A 23,528-nucleotide genomic window follows, 5' to 3' on the forward strand; every position below is an offset into this window, starting at 1 on the left:
GAAATCCAATAAATTATCTCAAAGAAAATTGCGATCTGTAATATATCTCACATTTCGGTGGAAGAAATTTTAAATATTCTCGAAAATTGAATTTTCTCGTCAGCTACTGAGATACGTGTATATATTTCATTAGAGCTGTCAACAGCATTGTCCTACATTAGTGCTTGTATATGAACTTGAAGAAGCAGCAGAGATGCAATAGATTTGCCGATCTGTTTGATCCTCAATGAAAGAAACAACAACATTGACGGTTCAGTGCTATCAAAATACCGTGTTGTGAACCATGAATCTATTGTTAACTTTACAAGTAAAGTTACTGGTAGTACAGATAAAGAAGCTGGAAGTTCCCTTCAGTTGCAGATGCAAGGGAGGTAGCTCCAGTTAAAGAAGATTCCATAAAAATGTGATGATACAGAGGACTTTTTGTCACAGAATGGTCTACTGTGCGATGCCCCGACCTAGCCAGACGCCATGCGGGAAACTTGATGGAGCCGTCAAAGAGTAAACCCATCTAGCACGGAGGAACAAACTACACTTGATGACATTGGACTCTTGCTAACAATAATGAATCCTCTAGAGAAAACGTATATTGGTACGGAAGAAAAGAAAAAAGAAATAGGGGAAAAACATTACATTTTACATTACATATTAAGTTGTAAAACATTAAAAATGCATAAAATACATTAAAATGAGGGTCAACTTTTTTTAATAGGAGAGAGCTAAAGGCAAAAGCTTTGACAAAATGTCCCTAATAGAAGATTTAATGGCTAGAACTTTTATGAGTTCCTCTACGTCAAGAGACACCCAATTTCTTGGGTCTGCGTTCTCGCCATAATGCACAGGCTTTGATCACGTGATTTATAGATCTTTCTTCGGTGCCACACTGATAAGTCGGACTTTGATGAACATAAATTCACCATGGCCAGTGTATACTTGGTTAAGATAAAAGGCATCCTCAATTCGGTTAACAGAAACGTTTTTAAAATGTTGATAGACTGCTCGCTCCTTGATGGAATTATTCCATCTCTCCTGCCAATCATTAATTATTAGTTTTTTAGTCTCATTTCTGAGTTAGATTTTGGACTCGTATGAAAAAAAATTTCTTGGGTTTCTAAGTTTAAAGCTTTCTTGGCTAGTGCATCTGCTTTTTCTATGCTGCTCCTGCAGCAAAATATTATGACAATGCATACTGTTGAAAGTGTGTCTACTATTCAGATGAAAACGTATCATGAAAAATTCAAAGAATTTATCACTCACAAATTTAGATAAACTCTTTCAGAAAAGTTCTTTGATTCATTGGCTGTTCCCTCCCGGATGTTAATGATGCTTTTCTGTCAAAATTATGGAACCTTCCTCATTCATTTATACAAAGTCAGGAAGGCATTTTCGACGCATCATTTCTATGCGATTCTGAATCTTCGATGCATGTTTCAAATCTCTAGAACATATTCAAGTCTGATCCTGAAATATTTTTTCTTATGAAAAGGAACATTCAAGGGATTTTATAATATCGCAACTTCAAGTACTGGCAAACTAATGGTTACATTAATTTTTATTTATTTGTACCTAATATTATTATAAACTATCTAAAAGGTTCCATTTTATCTAACCATTCAATATTAAAAAAATACATTCATATTCAATCAATAAAAAAAACATTCACAACTTTAAAAACTATATTAATTTTTCGTTTCCAGTCCGTTTCTTAAAACTAATATTCAAAAAACATTAAATTCCATTATTTTTTTTTAATATTTTAATTCTAAGTATTTGAGTCGTTATTCTAATCCTGATGGAATTTTATTATGAATCTTGCCTATTTATGAAGTCTTTACAAATGCAATTTTAAAAAAAATGCTTAATAACCTGTTGTGCTGTAGAATGATAATGATATTCAACAATAACTATGTAATTAATAACATTAAAAGCAATTTAAATTAGAAAATATATTTTTTAATAATAATAATTATAATGAAAAAAATTAAGTACCCCTCTAAAAGATTCCCAATCATTTTTTCTCTTCTTATTAATACTGATTAAAAAATAATGAAATGTTGAGAATCAGAATGCAGAAAAAAATGTTAAAATTGTAATACACTTTTTGAAAATGAATAATGAAAATCGTTTATAATTTTTATTAAGTAATAAGACTCTATTGTAATTATTGGAATACAAGTAAAACGGCATAGAGTAATTTAGCAAAAGAAAATGAATAAATCTTTCCTGAAAGTAAAATTAATTCTACCCTGTTCTTTTTTTAAAAATGGTATTGTATTTACTCATTACTAAGTGTTATTAAACGTATTTATAATGAATCATAAAAAAATATCTAAATTCAAATTCATTTTTTTAGTATTATACTTAAACAGAGTTTTTTTATAATCTCTTCATAGATTTTTTTAAATCGGCGCAATTTATAAAAGCAATCAGCCCAATATTAATATAATGAATAGAAAAAAATAATAATAAACAATTTAACTATCAAAAATACCACATAAGACGGATATGTGTTTTTAAATATTGTAAAATGTTAATATCTTATTATAGAAATATTTTTTATATTTTATTTTAATTTAAAAATGTAATTGATAAGAATTTTTCATTAAAAAATATCAAAATATTCATAGAAAAAAATCATTTAAAATTTCAGAATGGTTGAGGAAATAATTTACTAATTTCTCCCAAATAACTTTTATTCAAATAAAAATCATTTTTCATAAATAGCATCTGAGATATAATTAATAAAAATTATCATTAGTGCGTTCAAAAACGTTTGTTTTGCATGAAACAAACAAAAAGAAAATCCTGGCCGAAAGTTTTTTAATATATATTCAAAATTATTTAATTAAAACACAAGGCTGTAGTTTAAAAAATTATGTAAAAAAGGAACAATTTTTTTCACATAAATAAGTTTAAAATATAATGCAATGATTCAATTTTTAATAATTCTTCTCGAATAATTTATATTCAAATAAAATATTTATTATTAATAGCATCATAGATATTTTTTAATAAAAATTCATCAGTATGTTAATTAACATTTATTTTGCATGAAACATATAAAGCATTTCTGGTTGAAATATTTTATGTGTATTCTTAAAAAAAATTTTCTAGAGGTAAGTCTATAATATAAAATATATATATATAAAAAACAAGTTTCTTTTCACATAAATATGTTTAAAATATAATGTAATTTTAAATAATTTTAGTAATTCTTGTTTAATAACTTTAATTTAAATAAAAAGAATTTTTCATGCATAACATCTTAGATATATATATTTTTTAATTCTTATGAGTCTGTTCATACACACTTGTTTTGCATGAAACAAATAAAAAAAATCCTTGTTGAAATTTTTTATGTATATTCGTAAAAATTTAATTTAGAAATAAGGTTATAGTTCAAAAAAAAAGTTATGTAAAAAGATGTTTTTTGTCACAAATATTTTTAAAATAATATAATGTTTAATAATTTTGCTCATGATTCTCGAATAATTTTTATTTAAATAAAAATATTTCTTCATAAAAATAGAATCTTAAATATTATTTTTTTAATAAAAATTCTCATCAGTATGTACATACACATTTGTTTAATATAAAACAAATTTGTTTATTTGTTTTATATAAAACAAATTTTAAAAAATTGCTGGTTGAACATTTTTTTATGCATATTCTTGAAAATTTTATTTAGAGATAAGGCTATAATTTAAAAAATTATGTAATAAAAGAAAAAAAAATTTCACATAAATATGTTTAAATTATAATGTAATATTTAATAATTTTATTGGGCTTTTCGAATAACTTTTATTTAAATAAAAATTATGTTTTATAAGTAGCATTTTAGATACATTTTTTTAATAAAAATTCTCATCAGTATGTTCATAAACATATGTTTTGCATAAAACAAATAAAAGAAATTGCTGGATGAACATTTTTTTATGTATATTCCTACAAATTTTATTTAGAGATTATATTTAGTTAAAAAATTATGAAAAAAAGAACAAGTTTTTTCATATAAATATGTTTAAAGTATAACGTATTGTTTAATAATTGTACTAATGTTTTTCGAATAACTTTTATTTAAATAAAAATTATCATTAGAGTGATCTTCAACATTTGTTTTGCATGAAGCAAATAAAAAAAATCCTGGTTGAAATTTCTTATATGTTGTATTAACTATTCTAACTTATTGTAACTTAATTAAGAGATAAGGCTATAATCTATAAAATTATGTGAAAAAGAACAATTTTTTTCGTATAAATATGTTTAAAATATAATATGTCCCCATGAATTTTCATAGGACATTTTATAACTGTCATTCATAAATAATTCAGACTAAAAATATTCATATTTCAGACTAGAAACGTCCCATAAAAATTCGAAATTCTATGTCATTAGATCAGAATGCTTATCTTGAAAAAATAACTGTCCCAATCACTAGGAATCTTCCTGAAATAAGAAGGAAACATAAATCAAACTTAGGTCTGCTCTTGTATGTCTTAAAGAACTATCATATGACGAAAAATACTGAAAATCGCGTTCAAGCAGTTATTTTCGACTCAGAAAATATTCAAGCAGACCATTCCAGCAATTAAACCATGAAACGACTCAAGAACTTGTCTGAAAACGATGATAAAAATTCTTCTAGAGGATTCATAATTTGAAAATGTAGAGGATGATAAGGACATTATTCGGGTTCCGAAAAAAATTTTACTTTCTTCTGAGGTACTTGAATTTTGTAGTTAAATTAATCAGCATGGATATCTGAAGCGTATAGGGACTTAAGTCATTGAAACTAATTGGATACTTAAAACTCCGGTTTTGAATTTTTCCTAATTAAGTCTTTGCGCTTTAAGCTGATGCTTACGCAAATGGGTAAAAACGATGATTTAAACAGCGTGTAATCATTTCTGTAGTTTACGAGGTTTTTTTTTTCCAATTTTTTTTGGGGCATAACAGCGAAGTTACTGAATAGTGAATGAATGCAATTAACTTAGAGTAATGCGACGGTGAAATCAAATTACACATAAGAAATAAAATGGGTTACTTTAGGAGTGTAAAACAATTAGCAAGAAATTTCAGTTTGAGCAGTACCTTTTCTAATATTATCATTTTTGTAATTAAAGACTGACTGAAAACAGAAATAATTTAATTTCATGAAATGGATTAATATTTCCATCGTTTTGTATAAGTTTAATTGGACAATTATTCTTAGATTTTCATTTAAAAGTAAAAAAAATATATATATTTAGTGTTCTTTTTTTCTTTAATGAATCTGAATTTGAAATTGGAAGCTAATTAAAATATTTAAGTTATTTTAGTAACATTCTGATTATTTATACTGGTGAATACTGAACTTCTTTCAAATTTATGATTAAATCAAACACAATAGCAAATATTCGCTTTAAGAAAAATTAAATTTAAGAGTTTAATATTGCAGAAGTTTAATTTGTAATTATAATGCATCAGCGGAATATCATTTATTTCTCTGTCTGCATTCATTTTAAATATATATATATATATATATATATATATATATATATATATATATATATATATATATATTTCTTTTACTTTACGACAGAGATTATTTTACATCTCTAAAAAAATTCGAAATAGCATAATATTTTTGAAAATTGAATATTTATTTCTATTTATTATTAAAATATGAAGGAAATACTAGACATAAAAGTATTACAAATTATTACTTGCAATTATTTCCATCTCTAAATTGATTTATGAAAAAAGTTCATATGCAGACGATGTCTCATTATTTTGCAAAATTATACTTGTTTTTGTATTTTCGTAAATGTGAAAAAAAAACACTATAAATAAAGCTTGCTTTATGCATTGGAATTGCATTATCCCAAATAATTAAAGTCTCCAAAATAAACGTAATATAAATAAACGTATTTTCTTACAGTAAATTTTTTTATTTATTATATTCAAACTTCAAGGGTAAATATTTATCCTATCTAATTTCTGAGAATAGTTAGACACGAATTATTGACAAAGTGATTTCAATTAGAAAACTACCAATCTGTCAATTTGAGTGAAGTGTCACAGAGTGATTGAACCCAAAGTTCTTAACCTCCGGACATAACAGGTGAATAGAGTATTGGAATGAAAATGAGATTATCCAGTAAATGGTTGTACAAGAAAAATTAAGGATTTATTTAAAATATAACAATTTATAATAATAAATGAGAAAAAAAATGTAGAAGAAGATTTTACACTAATAAATTTTGGCAAAAGCGGTCCAGAGTCAAGTCAGTGGGAAATTTAAAATAATATCTTAGACATGGAAGAGGTAGCATTCCTTCGAAATGCTCGTAAATTTTAATTTCTTTAAATGCTATGCCATCGTTATTGTCGATATGATATTAAACAACCAGTAATAGTAGTTTCTTCAAAACGTTTTTGCATACTTTCTAATGAAGATGGTGTCCACCACCCTGCATAAAATTATGGATTTTGGAAAAGACTTTGAAGGCCACGAGATCTCAGATTTTATTTTTACACAAGAGAATTAAGTGCTTCATAGTACGATAAAGAAAGCAGCGCATGTGTAAGCAATGCATAACATTTGAAAATAATAGTTTGGCAATATCGATCTTTAACTCGAATTTAACATTTTTACTGAACCTACAGCGCGACCAGTAAAAATTTGATATGTTAATATAAAAGCACCCGATAACGAATAAATAATTTGGACTCCATTTTACGATTCATTGAAACCAAAATTTGACACAGAATTACAATTATATTCCTAAAATCACATACCAAATTTCATATATTAACAGTATTATATTTTTGTCTTATTGTTTTTACATGCATGTGAAGGTACAAAGCAGCAGAAGGTGAAGAGTTTGAGAGAATCTCTTTAAAATTTGATATCTACATTCTAGATATTTAACTGCGTATCCAATTATATATATTTTGCATTTTTGCTTTGTAGTTATGGTAAATTTGGTGTAAATACAATATACCAAATTTCATTAATATAACTTAAAGCGTTTGTTAATTATCATATTTATCGGCAGACATGTATACTTCTAAAGATGTGTTTTTCGTATTTAAGGAGATTTGGAACAAAGAGATTCATCGAAATTTCGAATTTAAAATTTTGACGATTACAATATATTTTTGTATACATCGAAAAAAAAGTGGAATCCAATCATATATTTATATACATGATAAGCAAATAGTTTTGGTGTCCTCTTTTTCATTTTGTTTTAATGAAAATAACCTCATGTAGCAGCAGAAATAAACTGACAATTAGATGCTGTAAGTCATATGACTCTGACCTTATTTGGATTGACTTCATTTCTTTTAGTACTTAATCCTTTTTTTATAAAAAAGCTTTGGGTCTTGATTTTAAATAATCACTTTTTTGTGTTAGCTTCTTTATTCGAATTTTGGGTGCATGTCTTCTTTCTTGAAATCGTTTTAGGTCCAGAGTTCTAGTAATATTTTGTATGTTGGTTCAGATTTTGAATAATTATTTTTGAATTTTGATTCGGATTTCCAGTAACTACTTTTGGGTGTTTATTTTCCTTTTTAATTTATATTTTGTTCAGTATTTTGCCTTACAATAAAAAAATATCCTTACCTATATTAGTACTATTTGCCGTTGAAATCAATGTTTTTAAGACTGAACTAATTATAATCAAACTATCTGAGCATTTTACAAATGCATTTATTCAAGCATGAGATTAAATAGTGAGAACCAGTTTTGAGAGCAAGACTAGTTAAAAAAATTCAATATTTCGAAAATGACTATGGTAACTATGTGCCATATATTTAAATTATTTTCTAACAAAATTTCTTGCTTTTAAATTTTAAATATTTTTATTTTTTAATATGAATGTGAAATCGGAAAAAAAGATTTTGCAAAATTGATTTTACTAATTAAATATTGCAAACTGAAAATTCCGAGATATTATTTGATAAAAACGTTTTCATATCCTATTATAATGCTTTAGGTATAGATAACATAAAAATGTTACAGGATAATAGTTTTATTATTTTTAGGTCGATTTGCGAAAAGAAATACTTGTTGCAATTACTGCTTTGCTAGCCACTTTACATTGATAAATCGATTAGACTATCCAATTTATTACTCGCAGAATTTTTCGAAAACATGATTTTAGTCCAAGAGAAATTATTAAATTAACTAATCAAATTATCCTAAACGCGAAAACTTTATTTCTAACGTTAATAAGGAGTTTCCATAAAACTGTTTATTAGATAATCATACAAAGAAATAAAATGTTACCCTTTCTGTAAATAAAAATGAAATGCATTTTAGGGATAAAATAGAAATTAAAGCAAAGTGAGATTTTTTATTTCTCAAATATATCAAGCATGTTTTTATTTATTTGGAGAAAAGAAAATTTTCTTTTGACTTTCTATCTATTGAATGAATTATTTGCAGTACTATATGACTTGATATATCAATAAACCAATCCAATTTACAGCCACAAAATTTTCAAAGCCCCTGTTTAATCCCAGAAAAAAAATTAGAACAGCTGATAAAGTTACTCGAATTAAATATGGCTTAGTTTTAATATAAAAAAGTCGTTTGTTTAAATCTTTAAAAGAAAATACAAGAAGAAAGACTGAGAAATCGACAAATAAAAAGAAGCCCTCCGCGTATCAAATATATTCCATTATTTAAAAAAAAATCGGTCAGAGTGGTCATCCAAAAACTTTCTTACAATCTTTCTAAAAAAAGATGTTATCCCCCCCCCGCCATGCATGAAATTTATAACTCTTGATCAATGCTGTGAGTGGTACGTGTACTTTTTTCAGTCTGCCATTAAATATATTGGGCTTTGTAGTATATTAAAGCAAATCGAATATGTAGTTTGGACACCTTTTTTGATATCGATTGGTAGCGAAATTTGATATATCTATTAAAAATATTTAGATATAAAATATAATATATAATAATCTATTTAAATATAGATATAAAATATATTTATATCTATATTTAGTAAAAAGATCATATAAGAAATTTAATGGGGAAATGTTAATGGATTTGATTTTCAAAATTTGATACATTTTCGATGAAACTGTGTACCGATTTTCACTTATTCAAACTGATGGGTTTGAGTTATGACATTTTTATTGACGCGTAAATATAGGCCATAAAATGATCGATCATTTAAAAATTTGTATCAAATTTTCATACATTTGATGCTAAATATATGCACCAAAATGAACCCATCCAGCTATATATTTTTGTATTTATTGTACTCACTTATATTCGAGACATCCTGTAAAATAATTTGGTCGGAAATTTGGAAGGAATCTGTTTGAATTATTTAATCCCAATCGTCTAACTCAAAGCGCTTTCTAGTTATTGTGTATACAGACAGACAATAATTATAAATAAATATATTTTTCGAAATAATATTGTTTTGAACACTGAAATTCATCAAAATGTTGAGTTATGATTTTTTGCAGATTACAGTACTTATGTTTTGTATAATAGTATACAAAAAATAAATAAATAAATATTATATTGATGTATTAACATATTTACATAATTTACATAATGACATTATTGTAAGTTATCAGCTAAAAAATATATTTACGAAGTAATCCAGAAACATTAATAAAAAGAAACATCCCCCCTTACGGCCTAAATTCATATTTTTAAGAGTAAAACATACTATGAACCTGTAAAAGTTGAATTTCATTAATCGAAAAGCGTACGAAGAATTATACAAGAAGATGTTAAAATATGCAATTACATCTTGAATATCTAAATAATTAAATGCCATTACCAGAAATTCCAAGACAGATAAATAGTTCCAAGACAGTTCTAGTGAACCCTCTTTCCACCTGCTGAAAGTTTATAATAAAGTACAAACGCACATTCCAGAATAGTGGTCATTTACTGACGTCTATGCATCACGTTGATGGCTCTAGTTTTTCAAACAAAATAAGAGCGGCTCACGACGTAGTATTTGCCCTCTAAATTAGAATGCACCAGTTTCTAACATATTAAGATTGTAAACAATGAAACAAACTCACATGACGTCACATTAATAACAAATCATTTCATTCATTCATCATTCCATTCAATCATTTTCCATTCTTGATTATAATATATATTTTATATATTATTATAAAAATGGAATCAAGATAGAATTTATTCACAATCCATTAAAGATGCATTAATTCTTAATTGTAAAATGCTTTTATGATGTTACATACATTTTTAAAAATTTTTTTATCTATGTTTTACTAATTTCAAAATGTATGAGAACTCCTGGAATACGTGGTTCGTTTCAAAATATTTTAATTAAGTGATTTCTAAAATTTAGTTATTCAAAATTGATGAAATAAAAATTAATGATAAATTCAATAAATATTAAAAAAAAAATTTAAACCTTAAAATGAAGGTTAATTTGACTGGAAATTATTAGAGTAAATAATATATTTCTAAAGTAGTCCAGAGAACATTAATAAAAAGACAACCCTTTCATATTCTATGAATCAAATTAAGGATAAAACATGTCTTGAAGTTGCAAAAACTGAAATGCATTCATTGAAAAGCATATGAAGAATGTTAAATTTAAAGAAATATACAAATACATTTTGAATATCTGAATAATTAAATGTTATCACCTCAAATTTCAATACAGATAAAGGTACGTTGTAGTAAATTTTCTTTCTACCTGCTGAAATTTTATAATAAAGTGCAAACCCGCACTCCAGAATTTTGGTCATTTTCTCACGTTTATGCATCACGTTGATGGTTCTAGTTTTTCAAACAAAATAAGAGAGTCTCACGACGTAGTATTTTCCCTCTAAATTAGAATGCATTAGTTTCTTTCTGCACATCCTTTCTGTGAAAAGATGCGCGAAGGACACGAATTTCGCGCTAGAAAACCGGAGCCTATTATTTAAGTAAAAATCTTCTATTACGGCGCTTACGTCTTTTGTATTTTGGAGAGCTCGTTAGAGAGGATACTCAAAGCAAGTTCTTTAAGAGCGGTTTGCTTTGGCAATATTTTAAATTACATCATTAACGCACGGCCGCTGGATATGTTGCGTAAGTTTAAAGTGATGTTTATTTTTTTTTTATTCATGGTGAGAGTAATTTATTTATTTATTTTTTTTCTTCCTCAAAGGTTGTTCGCGGTATGATTCTGTGATAGAAAATTTCTTTACAAAATGTTAATCAGGTAAAGGAAAAAGCAAAGATTAATAAAATTGATGGAAAAAAATTCTGTTAATTATGTATGCGAGACGAACACATTTTCTTTAAGAGTTCAGTTAAGTATAAGCATACATTATTTATAAGCATGTATTTCATTTGGGCGAATATATATTTTTCTTTTAGTTTTTTTCTTTTCACACGTCCGATATTGACAGCAACAAATGCGTAAAATGTTTATAAAAAAAGTTAACATACATTTTTTTTTTACTGTCCTCTTTTTATTTATTCGTGTTCATTATCAAAAAATCAAAAAAAAGGAAAAGAAAAAAAATGATATGTCTGGGAAAAGTGAAGGGCATTTTCATATAATTACGTTTTGTTATTATTATGTAAAATGATTTTTTTTGTTAGTAAAAATGATGATTCTTAATAAAAAATTTTATTAGCCTTTAAGGAATTGCTTATAATTGAAATGTCAAAAGTCATCAATCATTGCCAAAATAGTCTAGACAGTATGTAAAGGAAAATAAAAATTATCAATTCATCGTTATTTTTGCTGCAAAAAAAAAAAAAAAAAAAAAAACTCTGCCTGGATTTAAAAAAAAATTATAATGGATTAATAATTTTTTTCGTCATGGAGTAATATTTTTTCAATCAGCATTTCTGAAATTTCCCACAAACATTGCCAATTATAAATCATTTCGGGAAAAAACTGTTTTATCTGCAGATATTACAATAATATAAAAAATTATTTTCAGTTTTTGCAATCATAAACCAGATATTCAGAATAAACAAATTTTACTACTTATAATTGTAAAGTGAATTGACAATGCACATAATTTGAATTTTGAAAATTCTGTTGTTGTTGCGTTGTTGTTTCTTATGGCACTTGCCATGGACTAGCCCGCGGTTACGAAGACAGCGATTTTAAGCCGGTGTGGAGGGGGGCGTCTCTTGTTTTTTTAAGTAGCGCCATCTAGGGTCAAGAGCACGACTTTTCTACTCACGCATCACTCATACGCTTGCACAACCCCTTTTTACAGGAGGGCACATTCACACATCTCACAGATAGAACAACGGAAGAACAACCATGTCCAAACCGGGATTAGAACCCAGGACGCCCAGATCACGGGGAAGACGCGCTACCCTTATGCCAGGACGCCGACTTGAAAATTCTGGATAGTATAGTTTATTTTGTATTAATTATATAATTTTAATAAACATAACTCGTCAACACGCACGGGTCTATTTGACCCCATAATACTCAAGATTTACAATACTCTCCATAGTCACTTATATATTATGGCTTAACAAGATTAAACATAAGAGAATTGTATAGTTATAACTGGGGCAGCTATTTCCCAAAACGTTGTTTTGAGATATATTCGTTCTTTCAATCTTTGAAACTAAATAATTATTTTACTTCAAGTTGAAATATGTATATGCATATATTAAATTTTTAAAATGTTTATCACATTTTTAAAAGCTGCTTCTTTCTTTCTAAGTGAATGTTTAATGTTGCGTAAATAATATTATTTGTTTATAAAAACTAAAGCAAGAAGCTATATTTATTTTGATCATTTTCGCCATACTTTTTCTCTAAATTTTATTCAATGAACAAACAAAATTAAATATATATATATATTTCACATTCTCCAGCATGATTTTATACATTTGATTTTTACAGAAATATATTTCATGCCGATGGGTATGAATTATTAAACGCCAAATTTATTAGAAACATTTTTAAAATGATTTATGTATATTATATATGTTTCGCTTTGCAGTTAAATATTATTCTGAATCCATTTTGTTTTCATAAATCTACACATTTTTCAGTTTATCAATGAAATACATTTTCTTCGGTCAATTCCATCCAAACATTTTAAAATATTTCCTAAAAAATTGTAGTTTCAAATTCTTTTTTTATTATATATATATATATATTTAAACCTCAATTAATGTATTCCTAAAGCAATATATATTACTGCTTTTATCTGCTATTTATGTTTTTATTTATTATTAATTTTTATTCATCTGTTCTTTTTGTATCGGATTATATAAAAACTGTTATCATTACATAAATATATTCCATTTATGCGTAATTTAATTTTTTTTAAAGATCTACGTGAATGAGAATTTAAAAAGAAAATATACTGCCGATTATTAAAGTGGAGATTTAAAATTAGGAAACTTCAAATTTTTTAAGAATAATTTTCTAATGCATTTATTTTTAAAAGAAATTTTCAGTCTGAAGACATTTTTGCTTACGGCTGTGTTCTAAAGTTTATTAAAAAGCAATTCCTTCTTACTTCCCTTGGAACAGTTTTAATGTTTGCCTATTAAGTAAAGTGCTTGTATAAGTGCCAAAAAGTAAATTTTTTCAGAAACTCAATTTCTCAAAACTTTGTATGCAAGATGGGAAAAGGTTAGATTTGTCGTTAGAAAACAGAAAAAACATATTTCATAAAAGATTGGTTTGATTTTTTTTTCAGTAAATGTTTTTCAGAATTTATTATTGAAATATATATTTTGCTTGACTTTTTAAAGAGAGATTTGCGAATTCAAATCGATTCAAAGAATTTTTTTTTACAAATAATTTTTATAACTATTGATGAATTTTCTAAAATACTTTTTATTAATTTTCCTTTACTTACGGATAATTTATAATTTCTGACCCTTATTCAAGATTTCAATCTACTTTTCTTTAATAAATTTCAATTAAAATATAATTTTTTCATCATTTTGATGATAAATGTTTCAGAAAATATTAGATGTATTAGATAAATAAAACATTTATAATATTAGAAATATTAGATAATTAATTAAAAATATAAAATAAATGAAATATTAGAAAATATTAAAATTCACGAACAACGTGTGAAAAGAAGAACATCTTTATTTATATAATGAAAGTAATGCATATAAAGCTAAAAATAAGCTGAATTCTGACAAATGTGTTAAATATATTTTTACCCAAAAATCTGTTTGAATTAGAATATTTAACATTTAAACATTATTTTACCCGTTGATTCTACAATTTATGCAAACCATCATGGTAAACATATCTCAGAAAGCTTTGTTTTCATCCTGAAGAACTAAAACTCTTCTTTGAGTTTATATGCAATACAATAAAAAGTGATTTAAAATTTGTGAGTTCTTTGACATGACTGTATTATTTTTCTATAAATAAGGACATATTTGTTAAGGTAAGCTTAGAAGTAATTTCTCCAAGATAATAGGTGACTATTCTAGGTATATCAATTAAATTTTAAGCAAGAACAGCCATGTTGTCGGTTTGATCGATTCACTAAAAATACTAGTATTGCAATGCTTAAATGCATAATTACAAATAGATTTGATACACAAATTTGACTTCATAATAAGTTAAAAGCTAACTTACACATGCCATAAAATGTTTTAATTAAATTTGCATTATCATATAAATTATCCTCCATAATAAGCTCTATGGGAATGTGAAATTAGTCAGCATTAATTAATTAGAAACCATTGCTACGATTACACTAGTGAAATTATGATAATTAAATTGAATCCTACTAGTTTGTCTGTAAACATAACAAAATTTAAAATAATGAATTTAAACATATTTGTTAAGGTAAGCTTAGAAGTAATTTCTCCAAGATAATAGGTGACTATTCTAGGTATATCAATTAAATTTTAAGCAAGAACAGCCATGTTGTCGGTTTGATCGATTCACTAAAAATGTGTGATCATATAATTCGTTGATATGATGAAACATGGGATTTTGTTGACCTCTAATTCATTGAATTTTGTATCTTTCCAATTTTCACCCATTGAACCTATTTATTTTAAATGAAAAGTGAAATAAAAGTTTCTACTTAATATAACTGGATACAAAGGTACGATAATATTTTCAATTCAACGCCTGGTATCTCATTTTAATAACAATAAATATGCAGAAGTTATTATTAATCATCTGTTAGAATTTTTCTCTGATAAAAAGTTAAATAGAAATAAGAAATTTATTTTGTATTTTATTAATTATATGTGCTTTTTTAATAGCGCAAGTTTATAAATAGCTCTTTGTAAGTATTTCACAAGATGTGGTAAATAATTTTGCTACAATTTATTTTCGCAGAAATTTGAAAAATCATACTTATTCATTTATTATATTTCTCACCAAAATTATTTAAAAGAGATATGTAAAAATTATCTGATACAATTAGAATTTTACATTAAACGCCTTAAGACAAAGCAGTGCTTATTTAATAAATAACGTTATGTTGTAAAGTAAAACACATATTTAATTAACTGTATATTAAAATAATCGTTCTAATTCCAGAAAAATAATAGAAAAAATAAAATATTAACATCATTACGTGTAAGAATATTTATACCAACATTGCATGAAGTAAATATGTAGATATAATTAGATCATAAATAAAGTAAATGCAAGGGGGGAAATCATAGAAAGGGAGGGTAAACATCACATCGGTTTTTAATTAGATGAAGCGTTGTTTGGTAGCAAAAGTAATTTATGTTTCAACGTATTTTGGCATCGGCTGAAATTATAAGGAAAAGTACTGGAAAAAAAGCCTGCTGAATCTGTTAATTAATAAAAATAGTGGAACCTTTATAAAAATTGAATTTTTCCGAAATTGAGGTTATTTTAATTAAATATCTACTTATGAGATTGAACAATGAATTACTGAAAGTATAAATATTTGTATCATCTTAAAATACCCATATAAATGAAGTTTTTCCATTATTAAATATTCTTATGGATGAATGGATAATTTTTTATTCTAAAAATAGTTAAATAATATCGTTTAATGCATTTGCTTCCCATGTTGTCTATAGAAGCCAATAAAAAATTGAGAGAAACACGTAGAGTTGGAAATATATACCAAACTATATAAAAGTCGAAAAAAGTTCCACTGTTGAAGATAAAAACTATGTGAATAGCACATGAATAACGTAATAGAAGAAGCAAAACATAAAAAAATAATCCACAGAAATAATATATAGACATTCATTCGTCCATATTATAATCTCAAAATTATCAATGGCGCAATCCGTTGGGTAGCAAAGTCTTGGAGATAAGGTCACAGATTTGGGGCCAGAGGTTCCAGATTTGAAACTCGACTTCATCGAATAACTAGCATGTAAACGGGTCTATTGCATGTTATATTTGTTGACAAAGACGATTCAAAATAAGCGATTCTTCCCAAAATAGGTGGTGAACCGCTTTTTCTGATAAGTTGCTTGGTTGGGTATAATGTTTGTTAAAATGTTCATTTAAAAATTTGTGAATCAATATTTTCAAAGATTCTTCAGCAAATAATTTTTGAACTTAAATTTTGGAAAATAATATAGCTCTTATTATTTTAGAAATTTTATAACCACTGTATTAATCTTGCTTTGTATTTCTCTACATTTCTCTCTAAATCTTAATACACTATTACATTACTGGAAACAGCACCAGTATTTAAAAATGATCATATTTAATAAAACTTTCACTATTGCTTGATTCTGAAATTAAAACTGATTATTAAATACAATAATTTTTTTTAATTAAAAACTTACCTTACATTGAAATTCATTCGAACATGTAGAAATAAGCCGAATCTTCATATCTTTATCATCAACAATAGAAACCGGCCAACTGAATTATTTGTAGCAACAATTAAAAAAAAAGAATTTAATTTAAAAAATGAAATATACCGTTTTAAAATACGTTTACACATTTTAAAAATTGATTGACATAGAAAAAGGTTAATACGATAAAAAATGATATTATTAACACTAAAGGATAATGTGTCTATGGGTGTATGTATTAACATAAAACGATACTGTGTCTATGAGTATATGTATTAACACTAAAGGATAATGTGTCTATGAGTGTATGTATTAACACTAAAGGATATTTTGTCTATGAGTATATGTATTGACACTAAATGATAATGTGTCTATGAGTATATCTATTAACACTAAATGATACGTTTCTATGAGTATATGTATTAATACTAAATGATAATGTGTTGGCTATTTATATGCCCTCCTTGCACAACATTTGTTCGAGAACTATAAAATTTGGAATTAAAATTTTTTGTAGGTAGGATTGTTTTATGGCATAATGTGTCTATGAGTGTATGCATTAACACTAAAGGATAATGTGTCTATGAATATATGTATTAACACTAAAGGATAATGTGTCTATGAATATATCTATTAACACTAAATGAATTGTTTCTATGAGTATATGTATTAATACTAAATGATAATGTGTTGGCTATTTACATGCTCTCCATGCCACACCATTTATTTGAGAGCTATAAAATTTGGAACTAAAAGTTTTTGTAGTAAGGATTGTTTTAGGACAGTTTTAAGGTACGTGTATCGCAGTTTTTAATTTTTATACCTATCGTCATTTAAAAACAATTCAGCAAAATAACTATGAACTCCCGAAGAGATTGACTGCAGCAATAATATTCATGGCAGTACATGCAATCTCCTAAAGTAATTAGTACTAAGTACAAGCAACCAAGTTCCTTAATTGAAAGTAAAACTTAAATCTACAAATATTTTAAACATAAAATGAAGAGGGTAAATAAGACGTAATAATGAAATCGCGAACCAGATAACATTTTATGAATTTTAGGGTCACTACTAGAAGCTCTACTTTAGTGTATGCTTTTTATCTTCAGAAGCTGAATTAACTCAGCCCTCTAATTTAAGAATAAAGTGTAAAAAAAAAGAATAATAGGATTTTTTCTGCGACTTTTATTAAAAAACAGATTTTAAAAAGAAATATACATAGTATTTTGCTCCTGAATACCAAACGGTGACCATTACTATTTTCAATTGATAGATCTTGGATTGGGATGCACGATTTATATTTTCACTTTGTGCATTTAACTTTATGCTTAGATTATTTCAATCGATTAAAGGCATTGACAGAATATTAATGTACAATAATGTGTCAATATTAATGTACAATAATGTGTCAATATTAATGTAGAATAATGTGTCAATATTAATGTACAATAATGCGTCAATATTAATGTACAATAATGCGTCAATATTAATGTACAATAATGTGTCAATATTAATGTACAATAATGTGTCAATATTAATGTACAATAATGTACAATGCACAATAATGTGTCAATATTAATGTACAATAATGTGTTGATAATGTGAATATTCAAAGAAATTCTAAAATATTTTAATAAAAAATCAATTTAAAATTCATGTGCAATTTTTTTAAAACCGGCCAATTTTTCTTATGAAGAGTCGTAATCAATATTATATATATATATATATATATATATATGTTTTTAATAATTAATCCTTTTTATAAAATCTCATTAACAATCCACTGTTTCCTCACTCTATTTGCATTTAGATTATTAGAAAGTAAAAGAGAAATACATTCACTTGTTTGAAAAGATATACGACAAATTTAATTCCGGAATGGTTACAAAAAGAAGAATGCAGAAATAACAAAATATAAAAATGGAAACAGTTACATACTTCCATTCACTATTTAGAGCAAGTTGAAGTTTTTAATTAACAGCGATCCTTTTTCGTTCACTTATATATAAAGTAACGACACAGTTTTTTGACATCAATTCAAATTGCATTTTGATTTATATCCTGATTTTGTCTGTCCTTAATTGGTCCTGAATTGTTGCGAAATAGAACATTTGATTATTTATTTGATAGTTAATAAAATAAAAAAAACTCTTGCATTCTAGTTCTCATTTCTAGTTACTTTTTTTCATTTATTAACTGCAAAAGGGGGTAAGCGAAAATATCCATACTCATTTTTCTGCCTTAATTAATTCGCAAAGACGAAGCAGAGTCACCTAAGATTATGTTTATTCTGCTCTTTTCTTCTATTTAATAAAATAATAATTGTTTCAAAATTAAATAGAATACGCAGAATATATATTTATTCATTTAGCATGCTGTTTATTTATTGTTCATCAGTAAATAAAAAAACAGTATTGGATCGAAACAAAATAGATAAATATTAAATAATAAATTGCCTTATTTTCGTAAAATCAATCTTTGAGTTGAATAGTCAGTATAAATAATATTTGTTCTACTTCTTTGCAAGTAAGTCTTATATTTCATTAATTTTTTTTATCCAGTTCTAAGTATTTATATGAGTCAACAATGCCCGGTGAAATCCTAAAGTAAATATCGAATCAAAATATGTTTATTCATAAATGGATTTTTTTACATTAAAAATTATCTGAATACATTAATTCGTTCTAATGAGTGATTAAAATAAAAGATAATCAAATTATCTAATAAAGATAATCAAATTATCTAACATAAAAACTTAAACATATTTATTTAATAGAAATCTGATGTTATCACGAAGCGCTCCAGCCATGACCGATTTCAGACTTGAGATACTAGTATCGGTAAGCATTATATTCTTGACAGACTTCAAATGGATAATATCTGCTTAAATTATTGAAAACTATAAAATTATCTTAATTTTTTTTTTTTAAAAGGAAAGTTATCTGGTAGGTACCTTATTTCCCCCCAATTGTTGGATTATTTAGTACTAACAGAACCCGCACAGCGTTGCCCGTAGCATAACATCCAAGAGGAAAAATTTGCTTTATACTCAGTTCTGATTCATTTTGTCTCTGTAATTCAATTGCAATGGGATTTAAAGAGAGACGGTTACTTCGCTCAACAGAATACCCTCCTTCCCTACGTATGGTCATTCTTAATCTGATATTCGCTAACCAAACATTTTTTTCCCTCTACATTTTCATTATCACGTAACAAACTAAGCGTCTTCGCATTTAATAAGCTACGGCCAAGGTTGGAGTTCCTTTTTTTGGGCATAATGAGTTAGGAATCGCTGTTTAAAATCAAACGTAAACAGAGAAATGTATCGCATATGCATACCACAGCTCTTGCTATTCGTGCATGCGCAGTTTGAGGTTTTCACACGTGCGCGGATAAGTGCAAAGCACAGATACTTCGTAGTAGGAAAATAATTAAAATCGGAATTATAAAACTCCTTATTTTATTTTAATATGACTTCAATATACTAAAACCTTCCCCTATAAATGCCCTACAAAATGGTACATATATCTTCAATATCAGTTAAGTATTTCCTGAGTTTTTCTCTTTCAAACATACATAAGCTTTCAGGAAACCTCATTTTATACTTTTTTACATACTTACATTTTATTCACGTTTTTTACTTACTTATATTTTACATACTTACATTTTATTCACGTTTTTTACTTACTTATATCTTACATATTTACATTTTATTCACGTTTTTTACTTACTTATATTTTACATATTTACATTCTAATAAGTAAGTATAGATTTATTGATAACTCAATAAGATTCAATGATGTAATTTAATTGCTTGTTATTGTGAATACTACTTATTGACTTTGTTTAAACATTTTGAAAAACCAAGTCATTTAAGATGATAAAGATACATAAGAGAATAAAATAAGTACATTCAGTAATTTCATTTTCTTAACTTATTTGATTTTGAAGTCTAATTTCCAGAAATTAAATTTGCTCTCACCAGAAAATGAGTCAAATTCCCTTTCTTTTATATTTCAATTTTTCCCCTTAATCTCTATAATATTCTAGGTGCATTTCAAAACTTCCCATTTTTATAAGATATAAATGTCTTGGTCAATTTCCTCAATTAAAAATAATAATAACAAAGAGTTTTAACATATAATGATAAAGCAAAATTTGAACTTATGAACTTTTAAAGAGCGAAAAGTTGATAGAAATGACATAATAACAAAGAAACAAAGAACAATATCACCAAACACTGCTCTCAGAATAACAAAATCCTTACTATTAACTATTACAATGCATTCAAATTCTACTACCTGTTTGCAAAATATAATACAAATGTTTAATATTAAAATATAGCTAGTAATGCATCATTTAAGGTCTCACTACTTAAAATAAATTCTATTTCGAAACATACTAGTATTGCAATGCTTAAATGCATAATTACAAATAGATTTGATACACAAATTTGACTTCATAATAATTTAAAAGCTAACTTACACATGCCATAAAATGTTTTAATTAAATTTGCATTATCATATAAATTATCCTCCATAATAAGCTCTATGGGAATGTGAAATTCGTCAGCATTAATTAATTAGAAACCATTGCTACGATTACACTAGTGCAATTATGATAATTAAATTGAATCCTACTAGTTTGTCTGTAAACATAACAAAATTTAAAATAATGAATTTAAACATTCCAAAAGTTTCGCTTTAATTTTGCAACAAGTCTACAAATTGTGTAGTATATATTACTTTTATTATCAATAAGATTACATGAAGATATAAAACAATACATAACAAACATACTTTATTTTAATCCATTATTTCACATTAAGAAATCAGATTTTATTTCACATATAATTAAAAAAGTGAATTATAGTTATAATATATACTATATTTCACTTTTATAAGATTTCTTATGTTTTGTACAATCATTTATATTCATTTAAGTAGAAATCATTTTTTTTAGAAGCACGAATTTAATGGCACTTTAAAGAAACAAACAATCACTCAATAATTATATCTTTGATTGTTAGTCTAATTTATTCAACAAACTTCGATAACATTCTAAACCGATTCAAAATTAGCCACCTTCAATTCCTTCATTCATTCATAATTCATTTAGTGTTGGCAGATCCACATCGGTACATATAATATGCCAATACCCAATAAATGTTCTAAACATTTTAACGGAATATTTTCGTTTCATTTATTTTCGTATTACCGGCCTGTAGTCTTTCTGTATCACTATTACATTAATAAAAACTCCCTATTTTTTTTTCTTTAATTTCTTAAGACTCTTTAGCTTTTATAATCTCTATCTGTGAATATAAAAAAAAAAGTCTTCATTCACAAAGAAATTTTTTTTAATTTAAACCAAAAAGTCTTAATGAGAAGCTCAAATATAAATAATAATAAGCTGAAATAAAAAAAATCCAATGCATATAAATAATAAGATTAAATACAAAAGTATGAATTTAATATAAACGATAATAATTGAAAGTTATGAACAGACATTTCAGATAAATTCGAGACAGTAAATGAAAAAAAAAAAAAATAGTAACTTATAATGCAGAATTCTATTTTGATATGTACATGAGATATATCAATAACTGAATCCTTTCCAGCAAGTGATTATAAATTCCTTTACGAATTGCAAACAGGGAAAAATTAAAATGTGAGGACAAATGTTTATGATGTATACTTTGATTTCATTAAATTTCCTTTGAATTTTAGATCATGTTTTAAAAATTACCTTTCATAGGAGGAAAATGTTTCAACATCAAATAGATGATAAACAAATTATAAATTTATGACTGAATTTCTAAGCTGAAATTTTAAATCAAGATGTTAGGAAATATATTTTGACGTAATATAATCGAAATTGGCTTATACGTCATAAAATTGCATCAAATGACATTTTGCTCTCATATGTACCATTTATGCATTATGAATATGTCTTATGTATTTATTATATTCATAAATAAAAACCTGCCGTCTCTTCTATATTATTTGGATAATATATTGGAGAATAGCAGACGGCAGCAGATTAACAATAGCAGAGGGAGAATAGCAGATTAACAATAACACAGATGCTCTTGTCTTATTTATTCACGTTAATACCATTGTCTCAAGGACTAAAGGATTTTTATATAGATACTCTTAATATAGTAAGTATGCAATAGATTAGATGGAATTTCCTTAAATTACAATGACGTCACTCTTACAAATATGAGCATTCATCAATGCAATCATCAATCAAGTGCTACGATCTAAAATCATCAATTGCTATCATTGCTAATATCAAGCAATTGCTAAAAGATCTCAGGAATGTGGGATTAATTACTTGGTCCAGTTGAAAGACCGTTACTTCAAGGATTATATTTTCTATTAAAATCCCAATAAGCGATCTAGTAAAAGATTGCAAGAAGGATTGACATTTATATTTCAGAAATTAAGAATCAATAATTGCTTCGATAATTGATATGAGAATGAGAATAATTCAAAAATAAAAATAACGTGCTTTTTGCGTTTTGTTTGGTACCGTTTTTGAGAATAAAACGCAAACAAAAAAAATAGAATTGGTGGCAAATTAATGCCATCTTATAACTGTTCCAGGTGTAAAAATAATCATAAAAAATAATCTACAATACATGTTTTTCGTTTCTCTTTTAAAATATTAAGGAAATATGACATTTATTAAAAAAGGCACATATTTACAAAAAAAAATTACATTTTTTTCTCCTTTTGTTTATTTATTTGTGTACTAAAAATACACACAC

This window comes from Argiope bruennichi, chromosome 1 (assembly GCF_947563725.1).
Source record: "Argiope bruennichi chromosome 1, qqArgBrue1.1, whole genome shotgun sequence".
Taxonomy (NCBI): domain Eukaryota; kingdom Metazoa; phylum Arthropoda; class Arachnida; order Araneae; family Araneidae; genus Argiope; species Argiope bruennichi.